Here is a 26,125-nt window from a genome sequence, read left to right on the forward strand (position 1 = left end):
CGTCCTCGGTGGGTGTGGGTGTGCCCCGGCGGGGGGGGGGGGAGGGGGGTTGTCTGTCTCTTTATCTCTCTGTCCTTTCTCTCTTACTATCCAGTGAGTGCACACACTTTATGGCAGAAAAGGAAGAAAGAGAGAGAGAGAGAAAGAAAGGAAAAGGAAAAGAACCAGAGTTCCTGGCAAAATGGCTGATTCTAAGATTCAGGCAGGGAAAATATGAGGCAGGAATATATGATAATACTATAAAGTAAGAAAAATACTCAAAGACTAAAGAAGAGGGCATGTCAAAGCAATGTAGAAACAAATCCTTATAGATTCCTCAGTGGAAAAATCCCCACATTCAAAATTGGGACATTTCAAAACAAAATGACTTACAAAGTAAAGTACAACATGTGTATTGATGAGTCCACACTGATATGAAGAATGAAATAATAAGGCAAATGAAGAAGAAGAGATAAAACTTTCATACAAAGATCTCAAATACTATATATAGAAACTGTTCTCTCAAGGGAGGTGAAGTTTAAACACTTCTATTCCTTGAATGTGGACAGAACTTACTGGCTGGCATCCAAATAACAGAATATTGAAAATGAAAAATAGTAGTTTTAAATGAAAAACCTGTCAGACATTACTTTAAATAATCAAGGTCACCTGGATGCTAAAGTCATATGGATATATAATGTAACTCTGATGTGATATAATATATGATGCTATATGATGAGCAAGATATTTTGTGTCTGTGATATTCTTATTCAAAACTTATTCTCTAAGTCTAACCATCAGAGACATAGCAGACAATGCAAATTGAGGAACATTCTATAAAATACTAACCAGCAGTCTTCAAAATTTTCAAGGACCTGAAAAGTAAAAAATGAGAAATTATCTAATATCAGTGAACGACAGAGGAGCCATGACAACTAAACCATGTATATGCAGAAATAGAAAAAAAAAAATGATGGAAAAACTAATGAAAACTATAGCTTGAAGTCAAATCAATAATAGTATACCACTGATATTGCTTTCATAATTTTGAGAAATGTGTGAAGATAATGTAAAATTATAAAAGAAACTAAAACTGACTAAGAGACAGATGAAACTATCCTTGCAGTTATTCTGTATATATATATAATCAAAAATTTAAAAGTCAATTTATAAAACAACGGATTTTATTTTTAAGGTAATAAAGTTGATAAAATATCTTAAAACTTATTTTAATCTTATTGAAATATATTTTATTTGGTATACTTTAACTGACTATGCAATGGAATATAATAACAAATTAAATCAACCAACAAAAAAGTTTTAAAAAGGTATTTTTTGGGGGACCAGCGGTAAGCATAATGGCTATGCTGCTGGACTCCCACATAGTTGACCACGGTTTGAGTCCTGGACCCGGTGGCTTAAAACTCATGCCGGGCATGTGTGCATGCGTGCCCAAGATCCCAAAAGGACAATGGAGGAGGGATTGCAGAGTGGCCATCCCCCCTCGGGAGTTATTTCTCTCTTTCTGTCTCTCTGTCTCTCTTTGTCTGTCTGGCCCTATAGCAAAAACCTCTCCAAAAAAAAGAAGGTATTTTTTTTTCACATTTGAGTATGAATAAATTTAATCTTTCTACAAATGAATGCATTTGTCACAGTTCTTTGTAAATAAGTGTATACAATCTGTATTGGATTTTAGGCTAATGCTTATTAAAATTATTTGGCAAGATATTTTAAAGGAAAAGCATTCACAGGAAAATAATTATCTTTTTTTCTTCATTGTTTATAACTTATTTTAACCTCATGTCAGATAATCTGAACATTGTGACTTTAAAATGCATTTTGACATCTAAAGGGCAAATTTCTCATTATCTTTCCTTTTGAAATTGTCCTGAGAAATTTTGCAAGCATATTCTTTCAGAAGTATTATAGATTCATTTTGTTAAGTTTCATGCAAATTTCACTGGGTTCTGTATAAGAAGATATGTACTGAACTTAATTTAGAGAGGTTTGGTTGATTTAAAAATATGTAACCTCCCAAGTTCAAGTGCATGGCCAGTCTCTAAAATTTTTAAAAGAATAGCTCCTGAATCATTTTAATTTCTTTTCTTAGAATTCTTTTTCATGTTAATCTCACTGCTGTGGGTGAAATATTTCATTTCATATCATTTTCCTAACTATCACTCTGGTACAAAACAAATCTATAGATTTTGTTCATTTGTTTCACAGCAAAACACTTGACTGAACCACTTGTTATTTTAATACTTGTTTAACTGATTATCTCATGATTTTTTTATAGAGTTAATTTTATCACCTTCAGGTTGGAACAAGAAAAAAAAAAAGCATCTTATTTTCGTATGCTTACAAGTAACATAATTTTCCCAGATAATTGTATTACCAAGTACTCACAGAGCACCGTTAGAATAATAATAGCACCCTGGTAATAGATTTATTCTAAACTTCAGTGTGAACACTTTTAAACCCTATGGTTTCAAGGCATCATTTGCTTATTTGTTTCATTTTGCTTCTGCTCTTTAGGACGTAGTTTGTGGACTGCAATAAGAATCTCGACTCAGTGACTCTCAAAGTTTCTACTTTTTTCTTTTCTCTCTCGCTCTCTCTCTCTCTTTTTTTTTTTTTTTACATTCAATCATTGTACATCTTTACAGCTTACAAAATGAATTTTACCAGCATGAATACACGGTCCATTAGTCCAGTCAAAGATATTACCATACACAGTATCATCAGCAGATAATTTTCCATTTTTCTGTCTGTTAAATGTTTTGCCTATTTTTTCCCTTGGTTTTCTCCCTCCCACCACCACCCTATTTCCCACCCTTCTCTCACACTGTCTCTAGTATCCACAGTTGCTCCCCATGTTTTTATACCTTCCTATCTCAGTTTCTGCCATGGAGTGCATGTATTTGGTGTATGTTGATTGGGAATATATTATACAATGCCTTTCTTTCATAGTCTGGCTTGTTTCTACTTTGACAGTTTCTATTTTCCTTTCACCTACTAATAAACTCTGTGAGCGAATGAAATGTCATACCTAGCATCCTACAGCATTTCCATCATGAAATGAAAGAAGTCCAGCTGCATTGTTGACTCTTCCTCCCTCCCTTCTTCCTCCTTTGTTGACTGTTAATTTGCCCTGTCAAAACAGAGTCAACAATTGAGCCCTAACACTTGCTTTGGTTTGAGAGTTTATTCTAAGGTATAGTAGAGGCAAAACAAATCATGAGAAGTACACAAAGTGCCAATCCCTACAAGCTTTTTGTCTTGATACTTTAAGAAGAGATTGCAAAAACCTTAAGTAAAATATCAGTTGGATAGTACACGGAAATATTTTACTAAAAGATTTTAATAACTTCCAAGTCAATAAGTCCACTTGTTGTTTCTCAGTGCCCATATAACTTGAATACATAGTACCAATAATGACCATATCCTTCTTCCAAAAGGGCTCCCCTCCTTAAACACTGAAAAACAATAGTATTGTGATACAGTGATAGCATGCTGGTTTCTGTTTGTTTGTTTTCCATTTTCACTGGAACCTTCTTCTTCAGCTTCTCTTTAGATTCTTCTAGTTCTTCTGGCCTCTTCTTATTTAAGTAACTATCTAAAAATATTTAATCTCTCTACCAGTATAGACATTTGTCATAGTTCACTGATACACATACACTTTCCCTCCCACCACCACTGTATTTCCCACCCTTCTCTCACAGTCTCTAGTATCCACAGTTATTCTCCATGTTTTTATACCTTCCTATCTCAGATTCTGCCATGGATTGCAGGGAGTTGTTTTTTGTTTTGTTTTATTTTATTTTGTTTTGTTTTGTTTTGTTTTGTTTTCTAATAAGAGGTCCTATTCACCTCTAAGACTTGATCTACTATCTCTTTAATGTCCAACTTGGTCTCTGAGCTCTTGCTTAAACTCTATATCAGGATATTCTACTGGTTCCTCAGTGTTCTTAAGATGTATCTTTATAGGTTCCTCAGATAAAATAATGTACAAAACTAAATTTATTTTATTTTATTTTTCAAAACTGACCCTTTGTTTTCCCCCAATATATAGTATCTGAATGCTGGATGGTATGTATACTGGCCATAATAATAATAATAATAATAAAGTCAAGATATTACAGCTACTTTTCAACTGATTGCTCAAGCTTAAGTCAGAATGTCATTAGTTATGTCTTATTCATCTCCATTTCCCAAATCTGCCCTCCCAACATCTCTCATGTTCATTTACTCCTTTACAGATCTATCATGCACCAAAACTGGTCATATGCTCGCTGTCCAAATTGCATTCATCTTCCTACATCTACTCCAATCCTTTTCCAATCTAGTCTCCTCAAGTAGTGGGCAGAAATGTGATATAGCTTTTAATATAAAGCTACTTGTAATAGTCCTAATTCAATTATCTAATAGCTTTTAAGTTTGTAGGATGAAAAATAATATATTTTTCAAGGCTTCTCAAATCTTTTACACTTATATCACACTCACATCTCATTTTATAAATTCCTCATTTATTCAGTTATAAGGACTACTTTCGTTTTCCTGAATGTAGCATGTTCTCCATCAAGGTTAAACTGTTTCATCAGGGTAACCTTCCATGACACTTTATGCTGGCATTGTTTACTATGACTTTCTCTTTGTAATATCTGTTATACATTATCGGACTTTATTATTATTATTACCAGAGGACACATGTGATTCCCAGAGAAAGAGAGATAGGGAGACAGAGAAGGACAGGGAGAAAGCACCCACAGTAAAGCAATCCCGTATCCTTCATTTCTCCATCCTTTTAGAATATAGGACATGCACGCACACAACCAATGTGCTCTCAAAATCTTTGGGGACAGGGTTTGAAACATAGTTGGCCACATGAAACCCAGGTCCTTTAACCACTAGGCCATGGGACTGGGCCCTACTTGAATTTTTAATATCTATATTTGCAACCAACTAGGGTTTCTTTTTTTTTCACCACAACTTTAGCATTTGATTTAATTGCATTTATTCTCCAGCTATACTTGTGCTTTCATCTTTAAAGTCACTTTTGTAATTATTGTATGCAAGGTGTACAAGAACTCATGGAAAATGCAGCTTATGAAAATGTTATGGATGGATTTCAAAAGCTTTTATTAATCACCAAAAACTAGTATATATACACAGTCACACAGAAACACAAGCTTCACTCCTATGCAGCTTCATGGACATTCCCATATTAAACTTTCATTATAGTTATTTCTTCTTAGACATTCCAGTTTTTAAAATAACCTAGGCCAAAATTAATTGCTGGGTTTTAAGCATTACAAATGATTTCCTACAAAATGCACAGTTTGTCTGCTATGTTTAAATGAGATCAACTTGCAATTACTTGGGTTAACTATTTCGCCTGAGGAAAGTAGTAAATGTCATAATGTTATTTTTCACTAGCATAATCTTTGTCCCTTCTCCCTTAATATTTTACGAGATGTATTTTTAGCAATTTTCTTATCTTTAAATTTATTTTTTGTTGGAAGATACATTTAATTTATCAACTCATAATTATAGTAGGCATTTGTTATACATATTAAAATTGGGACACTACCAGATCCTTAGGCACTATTTCCCGTTTATATCTCCACAACCATGGGAATTAGATGCTTCCATCACTATGGGAACTACTGATGTGCCAGAGGTCTCACATTTCAAAAGGCATGTTCTGTTTTTTAGAATATCTCAGTGCTCCAGATACATGCTTTATTCCACACCAAAGTTTTGTCAGTTTTCCACTCTCTCCTTTGGGGTTTAATAGCATTAAGACAAAAGTAGAATTTTTATATTTCACAGCTATTTCATCCAAATATAGTTCTTTCCGCATTGTTTGTATGTGTTAATTTGCATACTTACAACACTATTTTTCAAGTGGATAATCAGAAATCCTACAGAGAAGTGGAACTTTCAGAATAGTAGTGTGAGGAGCTTGGGGAAACCTTTCCCTTACTACAATATCTATTAAGCGGCTTGAAATGTGCAGATACAATCATTAAATGTCTCTGGAAATTCTTCAAAGGAGCTGACAACAATTTGGCAAAACTGATAAAATTCAATGAAGATCTGCAGAGCTCAATAAAAACAGCCTGTTTTTTTAGCTCAGTGCTGCTCCCACCCCACTCAGCACTCTGTTTTGAAGAATATTTTCTGCATATTCTGCAGCTAGGCAGAAGTTCCATTTCCCTCAGTCCCGTGGGTGGCAAACGCTAGCCATAATGCCTTACTGCAGAAGACCCATACGAAGTAGGTAGTGGCAGTGGATCAATGGTGTCATGCACTACTCTCAACTCCCAATACCTAATGAGGACCCCAGGAGACAGCTGGTAGGGAGTGGAGTTTCTCTTTCCCGCAGAGTTCTGTTTTACAGGGTAATTGCTCTGACGAGCTAGGCAGTCAGATGTCAGTTTTAATCTCTTTCAGCTTCTTAAGAAAAAGACTTATTCCTGATAAACTGGGCAGCCAGTGAACCTGGTATATCCCATTCTCCCAGTTTTGAGCTGTAGAAGGTGGTACAGACAGTTTTTGCTAATGCCTGGCCCAATACATACACAAGGTATTCTCCACAGGGGAGAGGCCTGTGAGGCAGCTGGGGCAGATGAAGCTCCTCTCTGTCTCCTGCCCACACCCTGCTTCTTCTGCAGAGAGTTCAGATAATTTTTCCTGGAGAGCATTGGAGCCAGCCTTAAAAATTAATGTACAGGGACCAGCAGTTGGTATAATGGCTGTGTCACTGGACTCCTATGTAGTCGACTGCAGTTTGAGTCCAGGACCCGGTGGCTTAAACTCACATTGGGCATGTGTGCCCAAGATCCCCAGAGAGAATGGAAGAGAAGGGATTGAGTCATGGCCATCTCCCCGTGGGATGATTTCTCGCTTTCTGTCTCTCTGTCTCTGTCTTTCTGGAAAGTGCACATGCCCTATAGCAAAAACCTTTCCAAAAAAAAGAAAAAGAAAAACTAATGTACAGTGTATTCGTGCTGGGAAAATTCATTTTGTATGTTCTAATGATATACAGTGATTGAATGTAAAACAATAAAATAAAATACAAGATTTCTTTTGAAACAACAAAAACTAGTTAACACCTCAGTCCTTGCAAAGTGATCCAACTTCAATTGATTGGGGTTGTGGAGCAATTTAAACCCCAGGCATAGTCCCCAACAATAAAGTAATCAGTAGCAATTCATGGAGAATTAAAGCTGGATATGATATCAATAGGTGCCAACTAGATGAAAAATTTACTAAATCATCAAGAGAAGAGACTGCCAAAGAGAATCCACCTAAAGACAAAAATGAAGCTAAAAAAACAAAGCTATGTGTGATATTTTTATATGGTGAGGCATAATATAACACATTTAAACCAGCGATTCCTTCCCAAGAGAAACTGAAACATCCAGCCATACAAAAAACATATTTGTATGTTCATGGTAACATTATTCATAACTGTTCAAATTTCTGTCAAAGGGTGAATGGATAAACAAAATATGATTCATCTACAAAATGGAACTTTATGTGACAATAATGATGAATGAAGTACTAATAGATGCTACAAGAGTGGTGAATCTTAAAAACATTATGCTAAGTGAAAGCATCAAGTCACCATGGCAACATATTTTATGATGCTGCTTACATAGAGTATGTAGTATAGGTAATTTTATAGAAGGCACAATGTAGATTAGTGGTTGTATTGCAAATGGAGTCAGGATGCTTTAGTCTGGCTGCATCACTTTTTATATTATCATGTTCGAAGGCCACCGGGTAAACAATTTGTTATTAGTTGTACTGTGTTGCACGCTTGTTATGTAATTATGACTGCTGTTTTATGCCATTGAATGCAATGACCTTGTGCATATATGACAATTTGGTTTTGGCAATGAGTAACTATTGTCATAGCACCTTTAAGAGGAAGGGAGCACCTGACCATTTAGCTAGCTAGTTCTCCTGTGCTCCCACCTTGGCTCAACTGAGAAGCCCTGATAACCTTGGCTTGGCTGGATCTTGGCTCAGCTCAGCTCTGCATTGTGAGCTCCAAGAGAGAGGAGCCACTCTGTGAGCATTGTTTATGTGTGTTATAAGCTCCAAGACAGAGAAAGCACTTTGCGAGTGCTAATAGAACTCTGAGAGCTCATCGAACTCAGCTTAAACACCATACAATCAGTCCTAAAGGTGTCTTGTGTCTTTTTCCAACTCCTGGCATTTCAATCTGACTTACCCTCCAGGGAGAAGAGAATGTGAATTAGTACCACCGTTTTGGAAAAAAGTATGGAAATTTCTCTAAAAATTAAAAGTAGAACTACTATATAATTTGGAAATTCTGTTTCTGCATATATATCAGAAAGATTTGAAATCACCATATGCCAAAGATATATCTACAGTTACATGTTTATTATAGCATAGCTTATAAAAGCCAAGCTATGGGATCAACTTAAACATCTATCAACAAACTAATGGAAGAGAAAATATTATACATATGTATGTGTGTGTATACATACACACAAACACTATAGAATACTATCCAATCATAAAAAGAAGAAAATTTTGGCTTGTGAAACATGGCTAAATCTAGAGGATCTTACACTAAATGATTGATTAAGCCAGGCACAAAAAGACAGCTACTGCATGATCTCAGTTATATGTGGAATCTGAAACAATCAAACATGCAGAGGTCTAGAGTAGTGATGGTTACCAGAGATCAGAGGGTTCGGGGAATGGGAAGATATTGGTCAAAGAGTATAAAGTTGCTATAAGGCAGGAGGATTTAATGACAAGTGTTTGAGGTAATGATACATTATCTTGATACGTCATTTTGTACTGTGCACATTGTAAGATTACTATGTACCCCTCTCTTCCATTTCTGTGCTCTTCTCTCCTCCTCTTTCTCTCTCACACACATGTGCAGAAACACATACCACAAATTACCTAGTGGATTATATTATATTAAATTGTGACTATAAGATTAGTATGTTCACTGGAATATCATTCATAGAATAATCCCTAAAGGATAATGTTAAGAGTAGACTGCTAAAAGGTATGAGATTAAAAAACAAAACAAAATACAAAAAAAAAAAAACCCACATATACACAAATTACTCCAGAATAGCATTTTCTATCATGTTATAAACATTAGGATACATTTATACATTTCAGGAAAGTTTTCTTACAATAAAACTTAATTGGTCCAGCTCATGACAAGGTGGCTGGATCCCACATGGCCAAATGCATTTTGAGTCCCAGACCTTGTAGTTTGAGAAACATGCCAGGTCCAAGTGTTTGTGTGCCCCAAATCTCAAAAGGATGTAGGAAAAGGAATTGCCACATGACCATTCTCCATAATGCACGCTTTTCTGATTTCCCTTTCTCTTACTCTTTCCAGCGAACCCACACACCCTTTGGCAACTATAAGAAGAAAAAAAGAAAAACTTAATTATGCTTTATACATATCTGATTTATATACAGTGATACTAATTTCTACACTTTAGACTTATATTTCTGTGCAATATTTGCTTTCTAATTGCTTTAAGCTTTTGACATATTAATTTGCAATCTGGTACAGTGGCTTGTTTTTATTCAATGTCACTGAATACATTTGTAATGATAAGTTTTCTATTCAGGGCTTTTATTTTAGAAGTACAACATTTCTTCAGTAGCTGCCAGAATATTGCTCCAGGACACCCTGCAGATATCAATCTTTGCAAAGTTTCAAGTCTCTTATATCAAACGCCGTATTTACATGTAACATATGCACAACTCCTATATACTTTAAATCTTCTCTAAATTACTTATAATACTTAATGCAATGAAAATTATACCTAAATAGATGCTCAACTCTATTGTTTTAAAAATTTGTATTATTGATATGGAAAGTTGACAATAATTATTTTGCTGAATTCACAGATTCCTTTGTACTACATTATTGCATTGAGATACACTTTGTTTCTTTTACTTCCTTATGTAGGTCACTCTTCAGTAACTGATTTTTTCATCATTGATTACATAACATTATAATAAATAATACTATGTATATATCTTAAACTTTACTTTGTATGTAGTGATACAAGTTGTTTCTTAGAAATGCATTTTTCTAATTCTCAAGTGTTACTTTCCCTTCATTCTCAGAGGTCCAAGGTCAAGATGCAGCATTTTCTTGCTGGTGGATAACATGGTGCCAGCCATCCCACAGTAAGGCAGAACAAGAGTATGCATGTCAGTGTCTGTATGTCTGCCTTATTCTGTCTCTTTATAAACCCTCCAAGATCTAATTATGTGGATTTTACCTTGATAACTTTATATAATCTTAATTACTTCTCAAAGGTTTAATTTCTTAATCCCATAGGTTAAGATTCAATCCTCTTTACACCAGCTCAAATTTCAATACATGAGATTGGTGGCAATACATTAAAACCAGAACGTATTTTTACTTCAGTTGAATAGTTAAGTAAATGTCTGGTTAGTAATCTCAATATTAAAGTGAACGTTGCTTACAAATAAGGGCAAGAAGAAGACAGAAATGAATTATGTGGGAATAGATCAGAGTTGGAGACACATGAACTCTTGTTTAGTGTTTAGTTTAATCTAATATACACCGATGGCTACATACAGAAATGTGTGTGGGAGTATATACACAGGTTAGTACACACGCATAATTCTCTGGCCTAGAAACAAAAATGCGGTAGGAATGAATACACATAGAACACATATTTTTGGCATCTAACACATTTATCCAATAAAAAGAACCAGGTTTTTTTTGGTTCTGTTTTCTTAATGGTCCATTATAGAATGGGGGAAAAGAAAGGTGTCAGATAAATTTATCTGAGAATCTTATTAGCCTCAGAAAGTAAGAATATGCTCAAAACAAAACAAAACAAAGACCAGTCAAGAATGTTACAAGGAGACGGGAGTCAGCTGAAAGAGTTCCGAATGGCCAAAACTGGGACAATTTAAGCAACAAAATAAACAAGTATTAGATAATAACTGAAGTACATAAAATACACGATTCCATTCTGATATAACCAGGCAAATGACTAAGAGACAGACAATCCTACTCCAGAACAATTTCAAATAATTTATGTAGATACTCTTCCATCTCTGCTTGTTAAATATGGGCCACATTCATTGACATTCCTCCCAAGGATACAGTACAGAAAAAGAGAGGAAAAAATAAAAATGAAAACAAAAATAAAACTATGTAGCAGAGAGTTCTAAAAAGCACTACTTCAGGGTAGGTGACCACATCAATAGTGATAAATCATATTAATAGCAGTTATGCCTGATACATAAGGAGAATATCAATTTACCTCTGGTCTTCATCCAGAAATTGCATTCTAATCCTAAGAAAAACATCAAACCAATACCAATAAAATGTGTCCTTTACAAAATTCCTGAGACCTGAAAAAAAAAGCAAAAACTATCAGACATCATCAAAAAGAAGCCAAATGTGAGAAACTAATAGCCAAGCGAAGCCTAAGGGGACAGAATTACTAAATAATATCTGATAACCTGGATGGGATTTGGGGACCAAAAAAGGGTGTTAAGGGAAAACTTAGAAACTCTGAAAAAGTATGAACTTCAGTTAATATGACAACATGGGTTCCTTAATTGTGGCAAATAGTGCTGTAAATGCTTCTAATATTGGAAACTGGATTTGAGATACTGGGGACTCTGTACTATATTTGCAATCATTCTGTACTGTATTTGCAATGCTAAAAATGTTCTAAAATAAAATATTACATTTAAACAAACTGCATATAACCACAGGACAAATGAGATGCCAGAGAAAAATATCCTGAGAGTGCCTTTTCTTGTTAGAAGAATGCATGAGTGTGATTGGAGAGCTGTACTCAGATCTAATAATCATGGACATAAATTGCTTTGCAGTCAAGGTAAGTTCAATTTAAGACCTTCTACCTCTCATTTGTCCCATAAGTGAGAGGCCACGTATAGTTCTTTGAATTTCGAATTAGCATTCTCTTTATGATCCTCTCATAGCACTAAGAGTTTGAGCTGTAGGATAAACGTGGGGCACAGCTGGATTGACCCATAAGCCAGAAGGCATTTTGCCTGGGAAACTCTCTGTGGAGGAAGCTTTGCAAAGATATGGACAGAGAAGGAGTTCTCTAATCCTATTTTATTCAAAGGCTGCATTTTCTGTTTAGTTCATTTCTAATGGAGATTTGAACTCTTAATTAAATTCATTAGATAAAATGTTTGCTCAGCTGTGTAGGTTGATCCAAAGTTACAAATGTGCCTCCAAGGGCAGTTTTTGATTTATGAAAAAAAAAAATGTCTTGAAAGCATTTTTAATGGAATCAAACTGCAAGCTATGACTTTTTAACAATACCTTGTGTATTTCAGACACCAGAGTTTAAGATCAAAGAAGCTGATTACATTATTGGGGGGAGGGATAGAGATTTGGATAGCATATTAAAATACAAATATGTTTTAACATTTTTCATAAAACTGAAAGCCTTATTTTATAGTTTATGATTTCTTATGTTTAGTCACTTTACATGTTTATAGGATGTAATATAGTTTTTCAAAGCATGTGCACAGTGCTTGGCAATCAAGTCAAACGTATTATCATGCATATCATTTTCAACAGAGAGCTTTACATTTTTTTGCCCATTCAATGTTATACTCCCTGAGTGCTTCTCTCCTACTCCCTCATATCACCCACCTCCTATAAAGTCTCTGGTATCTAGCATTAACTTTTTAAAATTATTGTATGTCAAATGCAGTACCATCATTCACATGATATTTTCATTCAAATCATTTCGTTCAAATTATAAAGTATTATAAAATCATGGAGTCATTTACCAAGGAGAATGTATGCATTTTTTTAAAGAGGATTTTTTTTTTTTTTTGCTATAGGGCATGTGAGCTCACCAGACAGAGAGAGACAGAGAGACAGAAAGCGAGAAATCACCCCCCAGGGAGGATGGTCACACCGCAATCCCTTCTCCACTGTTCTCCTCTCATGCATGCACACGCGCCCAACGTGAGTTTTAAGCCACCAGGTTTGGGATGCGAACCACGGTCGACTACATGGGAGTCCAGCGACATAGCCATTATGCTAACTGCTGGTCCCTTAAGCATTTTTCAAATATAAACTGTATTGGTGGGATAGAGATATTTTAATCCCTAATGAGTTTATCTGCATTTATCACAAATTTTACCAAAATATAAAAGATTCCTAGTTCACTTATGATGTCAAGATACCATCAAAGTAAATTTAGATAATGATCACCAATACATATGTCTAAATTTTCAAAACTTCAGGAAATCACTTATACTTCCTAATTTTACATATTTAATCTATTTTTCCCTCCGCCTTTAGTTTAGCTGGATTTACATTCCTGTTTGTATTTCTGTTTGTAAGTATGAGCTTGTGTGAGTTTCTTGCTGGGTGGATCTTTCCTTTTCAACAAATTTGTTGGGAGAAGGGGCAGAGAAAAGGCAGTCACCATTTCATTAGTTTGATGAGAATTGCACAACATACTTTATTTTAAACATTTAATACAAGGATAGTACATAAGACTTTTAGTAACTTGAGTTAGGAAGAGAAGAGGGGAGAGAAGAAAGAAATTAAAAGGAAAGAACACACATTAACTGAATGTCTATTACGTCCTAAGCACTGTCCTGATCAAGAGAACCAGAAGGCAAAAATATACTCTGTGTTACAGAAGGCTGCAGTCCAGTGGTGGAGAAAGACATGCAGTCTAGGAACTACAGTAAAATATAGTAGTTCCTATGCAGGACCATAGAAGAGGACATGCACCTGCCTTAGAAGATGAAGAAAAACTAAATGAAAGAACTTAGACTGCTATATAAATTTTTATTGATGCCAAATTGATATCTCATTCTTGACTTTATTTTTAGACTAGTCTTAACTGGAGAAAGAAGAGTAAGTATAGAATCTCCCTTACTATTCAATTTGAAATAACAACTGTTTATATCTTTCCTTTGTTGACCTATCTGATCTCCTTTATGTGCAATCCACTGGGTTGGCCCCCTGATACTTGTGGATGGCAGTTGATCTCACTGCTTAGAATTCCAATCACTGTTTCTCTCTAATTCCTTTTAACTTTTTTGAAGTCAACTAGGGAAATTTCAAATTTTCATATTGGAAGGTGAGAAAATCTAGGATGTTCCTTACATAGTTTGGAAATTAATTTATCACAAAATACATTTGTGTGCCTGGAAAATTGTAACCCACACAAGACAAAATAGAAAATGGAACACTCAATTGAATTACATATGTATAATAAGAATGTAGACGCTTACTTAGTTTTATTTGCCTTTTTAACCTATAGAAAACATTATTTTCTTGGTGCTTTGATCTATGGAACTTCCTTCTCATTTTTTATTCGTGATAGAGACCATGTATAATGAGAGAGAGAGAGACAGAGAAAGAGAGAGAGAGAAGCACCCTCAACAAGGCTTCATCACACTGCGATCCCCCTTTTCACAGCTCTCCAGTTTGTCAGGATCTTGGCTCCTCATGTATGTGCCCAGCATATTTTCAAGCCAACATTATGATACGATGGTTGGCCATGTAGCTTCTAGCACTCCACTTTAGTTTATTACTGATTACACTACCAAGGGGGCCTTGATCTGCTGAGCTTTTGATTTCTCACACCCTAACCTCTTCCCCTGCCATTAGAAATCCCTACCCAATATCTTAAGCTTTCAATAACATTCAGAAATATTTGTGACTGGTTTGCTATTAAACCAATTTAGTCTGACTGTAATTTATGTTGGTGTGTGACATAAAGTAGGTCCTTGCTTGATATTTTGCGGTCAATGCCACCTGTTGGGATATATGCTAGGTACTGTAATCTCGAAATGGTGTAGAAAAAGAGAGAAATTAAAGAGGGCTAAAGTTAGGAGAGTGGCCTGGAAAATTGTTTCTGTATTTCAGACGAATGACTTTCTGCTTCATTCTCTTTACAGATTTTGTATCCTAAAGTTATACCTCCATAATGGGCCAAAGTCAATATATGAAGCTACCTCTCTAATCTTGTTGCATAAAATATAACGTGTTCTTTGTTCAAAAAATGTGCTTCTTGGGAACCAGCAGTTAGCGTAATGGCTATGTCGCTGGGCTCCCATGTATTCGACTGCAGTTCGAGTCCCGGACCTGGTGGCTTAAACTCACGCCGAGGGCATGTGCGTGAGTAAGTTCCCAAGAGGAGAATGGAGGAGAAGGGATTGCAGCATGACCATCCCCCCTGGGGGGTGATTTCTCGCTTTCTGTCTCTCTCTGTCTCTCTCTGTCTGGCTGGGGAGCGCATGCGCCCTATAGGAAAAACACTTCCAAAAAAAAGAATCTTTCCTAATGTTTCCTCTGAAATAAGATTTATAGCAAATGCCTAACTGATCCTATAAATGACCCTTTACTTAGTAAAATTTCTGCTACAAGCTTAATGAGATGGACTCTGTGACTAATCTGTAGAAATCGGAAAACCTTAATAAACATTAGGTTTGTTCTCATAGCATCTCTTCCAAGAGAGAGAAATCCAGAGTTAGAAGGATATATAGAATAGTAAGCTAATCACTCAGGCAGTGCATATTTCCACACAGAGATTTCATTGTTGAAAAACTTTTTTTTTCTTTGAGAGAGATTTTTTTTTTTGCTACAGCAAAGGCACATGCGCTTGCTGGAGAGAAAGAGAGAGAGAGAATGTGAGGACCCCAGCGGGTATGGCAACCCTGAAATCCCTTCTCTTCCATTTTCTTCTTGGAATCTTGGGCATTCATATACATGTACGTGGCGTGAGTTTTCAGCCACCAGGTCTGGGACTCAACCCATGGTCGACTACATGAAATTCCAGTGATGTAAACATTTTCAAGATAGCATGTTTCAGGTTAAGTAAACAGAAAGTACTGAGAATGAGATGAAGCACTAAGAATTAGATGAGAGAATTTGATCAGAGAATTAGATTTATAACATGCAAATAATGAAGACCTTGAATAAAATAATTACCTATATTTTAGGCATTTAAAATTAAGCTGTATTTTTATTCTATCATAAATAAATGAGAGTAAATTTGAACTATATACTTGACTTTATTATTACAATATTATGCACCTGGTACATTTTAAAACTCTTTTAACTAACAACCAGAGAGGGATTGCAAGCCTAAGTAGTAGATCATTACGTAGGTAGCTACTAGTCAGATCTTTAGCTACATAAATATAAAATCACTTGCATCAATTTATCCATAGCGATGATTATTGAACAAACTGTATAGGACGTATATGTCAAAAAAGTAAGGTATTTCTCTATGCTATACATTTTCTACTGAACATAATAAGCATACTTTAGTAATTAATAAATAATCAAGAACTTAATAGATTCAATTTTATCAGAAATTAATCCAGGGTTCTTTTTGTAAGAAGAATGATTTATTTTATTTTATTTGTTCTTATTATTATTTAATTTGCTATAGGGCACATGAGCTCACCAGAAAGACACACACACACACACACACACACACACACACACACAGAAATTGAGAAAGAAAACCACCAGGTACAGGACTTGGACCATGGTCAGCCACATGGGAGTCCAGTCCCCTAATCACCACATCACTTGCTGGCCCAACCAAAGGTTCTGAAATCCAATAAATTTGTAAAAATATAATAGAGCAGGAGAATTCTGTTAGGCATACAGAAAAAAGGAATATCCTGTGGGAAGGGTAGGTCCTTAATAGAAAGACTTTTGCAAATATTATTCTAGCTCAAAATTTCACGTAGTGTAACAGCAATCCATACACTAAAGATATTGTAGCTTTCTCTATCTACAACTAAGAACAGTCAAAGGAAAGTGATAAGATTTAGACTTCCTATTGTATTGCCTATGCTTTTATACAGTAAGATCATAACTTGTCCTTAAATAACAAATACATCATAATAAAAACACTTCTTATTCTTATCAAAGGTCAAAGGCCTTACATTCTAAATGTTTAGAAATCTAGACATTAATATTTTATTTCCTTCAGAATTGGATAGGATTAATCAAGCTGAATATTCATGTTTTTTCTTCAATCTTAACAAATTAATATATATTTATTTATTTACTTTGTTTCTTCAAAGTCCTGGGACCAGCAGTTAACATAATGGCTATGTCACTGAACTCCCATGTAGCTGACTGCAGTTCAAGTCCCAGACCTGGTGGCTTAAACTCATGCTGAGCACGTATGCGTGGGTGCCCAAGATCCAGAGAGGAGAATGGTGGAGAAGGGATTGCAGCGTGGCCATCCCCCCCCGGGGGGGTGATTTCTCACTTTCTGTTTCTCTGTTTCTCTCTGTCCTTCTGATGAGCACACACACCCTATAGCAAAAACCTCTCCAAAAAAAAAAAAGAAAAAAATTCTAGTTATATTTTTTCTTTAGTACTGAAGTATTTAATTAATGAAAATGTTAAAACGCCCTTTATACTCTTACAGCTACTAAGAGAAAATATATGTGATAATATTGCTGCAGATGCCTTTTCAAATTTATGTAGCTACTGCTAAATTATCATATTGCAAAAGCATTTCCCGCTTTCTCTGCAGAGAAAACATCTATACAAAAGTTCATAAGTATTTTCCTCATGGTATTTTCTTTCATGTACATGTATCTATAAGCAATATGGGCTGAACGTTCACCCAAAATATATTTTACTGTACTGGAGACTTTATCAACCCATAATATTTTGCAGGAGTCAGGAAAGGTGAAGTGCTATAACAACCACAAAATCTGTTTCTCACACTGTAAAATTACCTTCTTCACTTACCATGGAAAGCAGGCTAGCAGAATGATTCTCTACCACACAAACTTCGTTGGATCTATACTGCTTTTTTCTTAAGGCACAGCTCCACACTATTATATGCTCAAGAAGTTGTCTATATTCTGCTGATAAGGGAGGAAAAAGAGGATTCAAATGGGGAGGCTTTATAAACCAGGAATAGAATTAGCATGTATTTCTTGCAGTCTGTTGGTCAGAATTCAATAACCTGGCCATAATTTCTTGCAAGAGAAGATCTAGAAATACAGTTTAAGCCCAGTTCTAGGACTAGTTCTGCACTCTATGGTGAAATTATATACATATGTGTGTGTGTGTGCGTGCACATGTGTATGTGTGTGTGTGAGTAGTCTAAAAAAAAAGTCTTCCCTTAAACTATTGATCATGATGGAGTATCTTGTATTAAACAAACTCTCATAAAAAACAAACCAACAAAAAAACTATAAAAATTAGATAAAATACATAAATCATTTGAAGCCATTAGCGCCCAACCAAAGCAGTTAGGATTGAGATGGATCCGTTCCTGAGAGAAGTGCAACTAAGAATTTGAACAGAAAATGTGAGTTTTGCTGAACTGAGAATAAGAAAGAAGTGGCATTTTCAAACTGTCATAACAGAAAGTGAGGGGGATATCAGGATAAGGAAGAAATAAGAATTGAGTCTGACTATCCATGTACAATTTCTTTTAATAAATCTGAAAACTCCAATGCTGCATTCTTTGCAATGTAAGAAGAAACTCAATGTAAACCACTAGCTTTTAGAGTAGAAAGATGTACAAAGATGTTAACTGTGGCATGGGAGGGAAAAGACACTATTTGGTCCCTGTCAGGTAGGAGTTATTAAACTCTTGAATAAAAGTTAAAATATGTATTATAACCCAATAAATGATTTTAATATACATACATTTGTTAATCGTACCATCATGTCTGAATTCATCAACTTTCAATAAAACATGTTAGATTCCTTTATTTCTGGAGTTCCTCTTTCATTTCAGTAACCAGTAATTCAATATCTTAAAAATATATGTCATTGAAAAGCAGTATTCCACTTCCTTGCAAAATTCTTTAGGCAATAGCATTAAAAATATATCTTTTAATCTTAGCAACTTGAAGTGATACTTTTAAAAAAATACACACAAGGTTGTTATGTTAATTTTAAGCATCTGTTTATGTTGGCTTTTTAGCACACTATAATTTCTCTTAAAGCATTACTTTCGGCTTGAATTTATATCTTTTGATTTTACATATTAATGGTGGTGGTGCTAAATATTTGGTGATTTTATTGCCCCATTAACCAATCCACTTCTACAGATAGCATTGCTGCACTTTGAATACTTCAAACTTTATATGGCTGCTAAACCAAACTATATATGAGAGAAGGTACTTCCAAATAAAACTATTAATAACACTAATAGGAACTTCCACACACTATTTTGAAAGTAATTTCTTCCAGATTGCTCCCCACCATTATTTGCTTGACTAATACAGATACTTTCAGAAAAGTCAAAGTGCATATTAACTTTTTGACAAAAAAGGATAGAAAAGTTTGCTTCATTAATTGTAAATTAAGATTAAAAATAAATGTTAAAATGGTTACTTAACAAGCTTTACTAATAATTTTTAAATACAAACTCTAAAGTTGCCTTGATTGCAAATTGAATTTATTTTAAAAACAAGAGACTACAAAAATATTTACATTTAGTTGCAAAAATAAAAGATTTATTTTTTATTTTAATATGTTCTTTATTTAGCTGATAAACACTTTTAATATATCACTTATAACATAGTCCTCCTGTATGTGAAAATTGCATGGCTTCCCCTACATGTAATTAGGTGAACCACATATGAATGCATCCATACATTGTTCAGGGGAATTAAATCCACTACATTTACATGTAGTTTATTGGTAAGTCAAATTGCAGTGAAAGTTTCTAAATATAAACTTCCAATTACAATAGTTGCTGGATTTAAATATCAGTAACACACAGGGAGAGAACACCAGTAGTCCATGTACCACACTGTCAATAGCACTAGCTTAAAATACTATACCATCTTCAACGATAGACCACACAAGTTGAGTACCTGTGGAATATTTACTAAATGCAGCTTTCTATAAATATCAAAATGCTGAAATTATCCGAATCATATTTTTTTGGCCATAGTAGAATTAAGCAATAAGGAAGATTATTAGAAACTCTACATTTAATATTAATCAAGAGAACTATAAATAATGTATAGATTAAAAAATAATGCATAATGAAAATAAGAAAATATTGTAAACTAAAACATAATAAGGGGTCTGGATGATAGCTTATTGGAAAAGTATGATACTTTGCAAGGCTGACCCACAGGGGAAGGTTCCAGGTTCGTGTTCATAGACATCCCTGAGTACATTCAGCACACACATCTCATAGCCAAGGCTGGCTGAGGCTTGGGATGGGTCACAGTGTTGAGACCCTTTTGGGGATGTTGTCACATTATCTCTCTCTCTCTCTGTTTCTTTCTCTCTTTGTCTTTATCCCTCATGTAAGAAGTAAATAAATAATTGAAATAAACAGAAAATAAACACATAAATAAATGAATTAATATAACATCTCAAAACTTATGTGATTTAGTTGAAATTGTGCTTAAAGAAAACATATTGCTATACTGCACATTTTTTGGAAAAGAGAAAAGCTAAACTATTAAGCTTTCATCTCATAAGCTAAAGAAAGTGTAAAAAAAAACTCAAAATAAGGTTGAGAAAAAAGGAATATAAAACAGCAGAAACCAAGAAGATAGGATCCAAATGTATAATAGAGAATATCAGTAAAACCAAAGGGTAATTTTTAAAGGTCTACTAATAAATTCATAAAAGACAGATCATGAAAAAGAAAAAAAATGTAGATACTGGAACATTAAGTGTGAAAGGATATTAAAAGGCTTATGCCAAATAGTTATTATAAATAAATTAGACAAATTTCTTAAAAGTCACACATTTCCAAAGATGACACAAGCAAAAGTAGAAAATGTTATACTCTCTCTGCAAAATGAACAGAATAAAAAATTTGAACTCTTCATATCAACTCTAGTTCCAAACGACTTACTGGTGAATTCTTCTAAACTTTAAAAAGTAATTCCATTATTGGGACCAGCAGTTAGCGTAATGGCTATGTTGTTGGACTTCCATTTAGTCGACTATGGTTCGAGTCCCAGACCCGGTGGCTTAAACTCACGCTGGGTGTGTGTGTGTGTGTGTGTGTGTGTGTGCCCAAGATCTCGAAAGGAGAATATATTTTATTTGGTATACTTTAACTGACTATGCAATGGAATATAATAACAAATTAAATCAACCAACAAAAAAGTTTTATAAAAGGTATTTTTGGGGGGACCAGTGGTAAGCATAATGGCTATGTCTCTCTCTGTCTGCCTGGCGAGAGTACACGCCCTGTAGCCAAAACCTCTCCAAAAAAAATATGATGTTTTAGAGGTTTCTTTTTTTTTTAGAGGTTTTCGCTATAGGGCGCATGCGCTTGCCAGACAGACAGAGACATAGAGACAGAAAGCAAGAAATCATCCCACCAGAGGGGATGGTCACGCCGCAATCCCTTTTCCTCCATTCTCCTCTCGGGATTTTGGGCATGCACGCACACGTGCCTGGCGTGAGTTTTAAGCCACCGGGTCCGAACTGCTGGTTCCCTTAGAGGTTTTTATTTAAGTTTTTTGTGTCAAAAGTATCAAAAAAAATATTGGAGTGAAGAGTGGAAGAATATCTCATAGAGAAAAGTCAAGATATGGAATATAATGAACTAGGAAACCATTCTAAAAGAAAAAAAAATAAGATTATCAGAATAGAAGACCTGAAAACACTTTTCACAACAAGATTTCAGAATTTGAATAGTCCAGTGACTGCAATATGTTATCTTATTCTTTTCTATTTTCAAATGGGACTGTTTATTGAGTTATCTTGTCACAATTTCACTATTTTATATCGTAGATTTGTGGTACAGGTAACTTTTCATTTTATATGGTCAATGTACAGACCAAAAGATATAATATCTGGAACAAAATCAAATCACAAATTAGTTTCTGGTTGCTGTCATAATTGGGTGAAATAGAAAGGATCCTAGAATAAGAACAAACGTATTTTTTTTTATATAAGTAAGATACAAATAATTATGGTTATATGTTGGAGACTGGCAGACAGATGGCATTGATGGCTTCTAATACTGCCTTCTGACCATAACACTGATGTGAAATAGTATATTGCCTTCCTATGCTGACTCTGTATTAACCATGTGTCTTGCTTTTATAAATGGCATGTTAGCAAAAGACATACACATGACCTTCAAAATGACATAAATGTTTGGGCCAGCAGTGACTCTTGCACTCATGATTTTGCCGTGAAATGATCACTAGACTAATATACTAAAAAAATATATATATATTGTAAGTAGATATGAATAATTTCAGGTTCCTCAGAAAGAAGTTGTCTTAGATAAAAGGATATATACAGGTATATAAACGAACTCAACAAAGATAAGCAGGACCACCCATATAACCTTTAGGTTTATGAATTAAATAAATGCTAAATTATTTAAGCCATTGTGTTTTCTATTTTTAATTTATTTTTTTATTCATGATAGAGAGTGTGTGTAGATAGAAAGAGAAGCACCCTTAGCAGAGTGTCATACCAGGATCTCCTTCCTCTAGTCCTTCAACTCATCAGGATCCTAGGTATGCCTGGGGTGTTTCGACCCACTGGGCAGGGGATCTGAACTGGTGGTCAGCCATGTGGCTTTCAGCAGTGCAGTCCAACTGTGTTATGTAGGCAGAGGACCACTTGCTGAGTATTGAGAAGTCTTATTAGACAGAATTATGAAAATAGATAATGAATATAAAATTTGTATATGACATACCATAAGCAGAACTTAAAGCAAGATGGATTGTATATTTAAACATAAATTAATTAATAAAGCAATTAATTTTCTAGAGAGTTATGATTTGAGGGTAAGAATAATGTATTAAAAAGACATAAAAAAAACACTAAATGACAAAATAAAGATTGGTTTAATTGGCTTCCATTGAAACTAAGAATTTTTATTCATTAAAATGCACCATTATAGAACCAGCAGATTGTGTAATGGTTACTTCACTAGACTCCTGTATAATCAACCATGGTTCAAATCCCAACCCTGAGGCTTAAAATTTACACTAGGCACATGTGTATGTTTGTGTCCAAAATCCCCAGGGGAGAATGGAAGAGAAGGGATTGTGATTTGACTATCTCCCTGGGGAGTGATTTTTTTGCTTTCTGTCTGTCTCTCCAGAAAATTTACATGCCCTATAGCAAAAATCTCTCAAAACAAACAAACAAAACCCCCCAAAACAAAAAACACATCATTATGAGAGAAAACAGTAAATACAGAGTAAACACAGGAGATAACCGTAATACATATATTTGACAAAGGACTTATTTAGGCTATCCTAGAAACTCCTAAACATTACTGGCAAATGAGAGACATAATTTGTGACTTAAATGAACTTGTTTCTAATAAGATAAACATAAGTAGGTACATAAATAAAAGTATGTTTTGCATAAGAGAAATGCTAGGCAAAAATCTAATTATGTAGCATAATGAAAAATATTGGAGATTTGGAGAGATTTTTTTGAACCATAGTATTAAAAAGAGGAGGCTATACAAGAAAAAAATATGGCCATTGTAGAACATTATGAAGACAGAAAAGCTAAGGTCTAGGAAAAGTAGGTCCAGAGGAAAACTAAAACATAAATAAGTGTTCATCTACACTGAACACTGCTATCTTTTTCTCATTATGCTTTGGAAACAATTGGTGAAAAGGAAGAGAAAATACTATATTGTTAAATCTGGAAATCAATTATTTTCATATCTATTTATGTGAAAAACTGATCTTTAATTGATTTCTATAGCAGTTTACTATTTCATACATTAAAAAGACAGGAACTAAAATATTTACAGATTATAGTGGCTCATTTTCCCTTTTTCCTTAAAGAAATATGCTAGAATTATGATATGTACATGAAGTAGTAAGGACAGTTTTCTAAGAATAAAGATATAGGTTTTTGTGTCAATCATGACAATGTCATAAGAAGGCTCTCAAACAGACAGACTTAACAGACTTTCAGACCAGAAGATAACATAGTATATATCTTATAAATAATATTAGATTATTTAAAAATAATGTCAGGTTTGAGTTTATAAAATACACTGAGGTTCAAATGTACTACACTATTTCACAGGCATATGGGCTAACAATATATCAAATATGTTACTGAATGTTATTGAGTGACAGTCCAGAAAAGAAAATAATTCCATTTTCAGAGAAATATGGAAAAAGGTAATGAAAAACAATGTGACTGTGGTTATTTCCCAGAGGAAACCATTAGGGCTCAATTTTGACTTCTATTCCTGAAAATATTGTATGTATATTAAATTTTGTGACTAAGAATCAAAGAAGAATTATTTATAACCCTAATAGTATAATAAGTACACTTTTCCAAGTATACATTGGAAAGTAGATTTGATGAAATGGAATTAGATCATCATAGTTTAATCCTGGACAAATACTGTGACCAGCAGAATGGGTCTCTAAATAGGCTACTACACAGAACATGTGTAGTTTCCAAGGCTGACTCTATTAAATCTTCCAAATCCAGGAATCTCCCAGAACTTCATTATAGGAAGTAATCCTACAGTTGATATTTAGATTCAGATTCTCAAGGCATGGGAAACAAAAACCAACACAGGCAAGTTCCACATAAGATGGAATGAGAGGTGTGTTAAGGCAGGCTCAAACCTCAGCAAGCTGAAAAAGACTGCTACAAAACTGATGAAATTGTCTGAGTAACAAGGCTGGCCCCATTGCTTAGTGTTAAGGGAGCTGGATTGCTCACAGGTGATCATTTAGTTCAAGTCCCAGACCTGGCGGTCTGAAAACTAACATTCCTACAAATGGAGAAATGGAAGAGAAATTTAATAGCATGACTACCTTCCCTTGGGGAGTGCTTTCTCCCTTTCCATCTCTCTTTGTTTGGCTTTCTATGGTGAGTGTACACACCCGTAAACAATTTTTTTTTAATGGATGGGTAAAAAGGGAACCCCCAAAACAAGAGATGTGAGATTTTTGATTAGTGAAAGGACTGATAAAATTTGTACTAATGAGTGGTATTCAGGCAATCATATTAAGGACCAAGAAGTCCTAATCCTCTCAGTATATCTGACTGCTTCTCCCATCTCAGTTCTTCTTCAATGACTATTAACTTGGGTTACAAAGAAATATTGGTATTATAAGTTATAGTATTGTCTACCTTCCCCTTTCATGAATGAGGTCCAAATTCAAAAATCTTCTGTAACTCTGAGTCTGACTGCTGTTATATTTCTCTAGCTATCTCATTACTGATTACCAGGTCCAGATTCAAACAATGGGTTCTTATACTACAATTTCCTAAAAAACTGACAAAACTTTGATTGACAGGGACTCAAGAATATCAGATTATTATATATCAATTGCTATCTTCTGAGAGTTTCTGGGAAGCTACATGTACAGAAAACAGAGAGCAGCATGGCAATGAAAGTGTCTTATTGGAGCTACATAAGGTCCTGAAGCTCCAATTGAGTGGTTTTTAAACAATGAAGGTTTCAAGGTCTAAGTAAAACCTCTGGCCCTTATGGGTTTTCAGTCTTAAGCTGTCATCAGCTTCTTGTCTTCTGCACATTAAAGATAAAATTATGAGATGTAACTTTTATTTTCTAGGAAGAATGTTGACCTGTAAACACACTAAGGTATGTGTAAAATACTAAAATTTCAAGAGCATTTTTCAGAGCTCTAAGACAAATTCACTATTTTCATGAGAAGAAAATTAACAATTTCATCAGGGTTTCTCTGAGTTCATATAATATTATTTTATAATATCTATTCCACATTTCATCATAACCTTTAGAATCTACTAATTTTACAGGTGATGTCTTGAATGCATAATTGACTTAAGGTCACAAACTCATTTAGAATGAAATTTAAAATTACAAAAAAATTACTCACTATTAGTTTCTTGGAAATATTCAAAGGGTATGACATATTCCTGCAATGACAGGAGAAACATAAGGCAGTGATTTCAAACTGAGTTTAAAAGTAAGCGGTTATAAAAGGTAATGGGGGGGAGGTGAAGGGAGCCTGAATAAATGAAAATGTATGTAACAGTTTAAAATAAAATTAGTTGGGGAATCAGTAGATGGAGTAATGGTTATGTGGCTGGACTCCCATGTAGTTGACTGGTTTGAGTCCTGGACTGGGCAGTTTAAAACTCACGCTG

At 34.6% G+C, this 26,125-nt stretch overlaps 1 long non-coding RNA gene across 1 annotated transcript; it reads right to left on the reverse strand.

The window, feature by feature from the left end:
- Positions 1-3,066: 3,066 nt before the first annotated feature.
- LOC102481217 (uncharacterized) lies at positions 3,067-25,895 on the reverse strand. The gene is made up of 4 exons (XR_003548939.1): positions 25,855-25,895; positions 17,789-17,907; positions 11,307-11,397; positions 3,067-3,130 (listed from the first exon to the last, which is right to left on the reverse strand). It is a non-coding gene; the product is annotated as an uncharacterized LOC102481217 (long non-coding RNA).
- Between the last annotated feature and the right edge of the window lie 230 nt (positions 25,896-26,125).

The sequence above is a fragment of the Tupaia chinensis genome, unplaced genomic scaffold (genome assembly GCF_000334495.1).
Source record: "Tupaia chinensis unplaced genomic scaffold, TupChi_1.0 Scaffold000153_1, whole genome shotgun sequence".
NCBI lineage: Eukaryota > Metazoa > Chordata > Mammalia > Scandentia > Tupaiidae > Tupaia > Tupaia belangeri.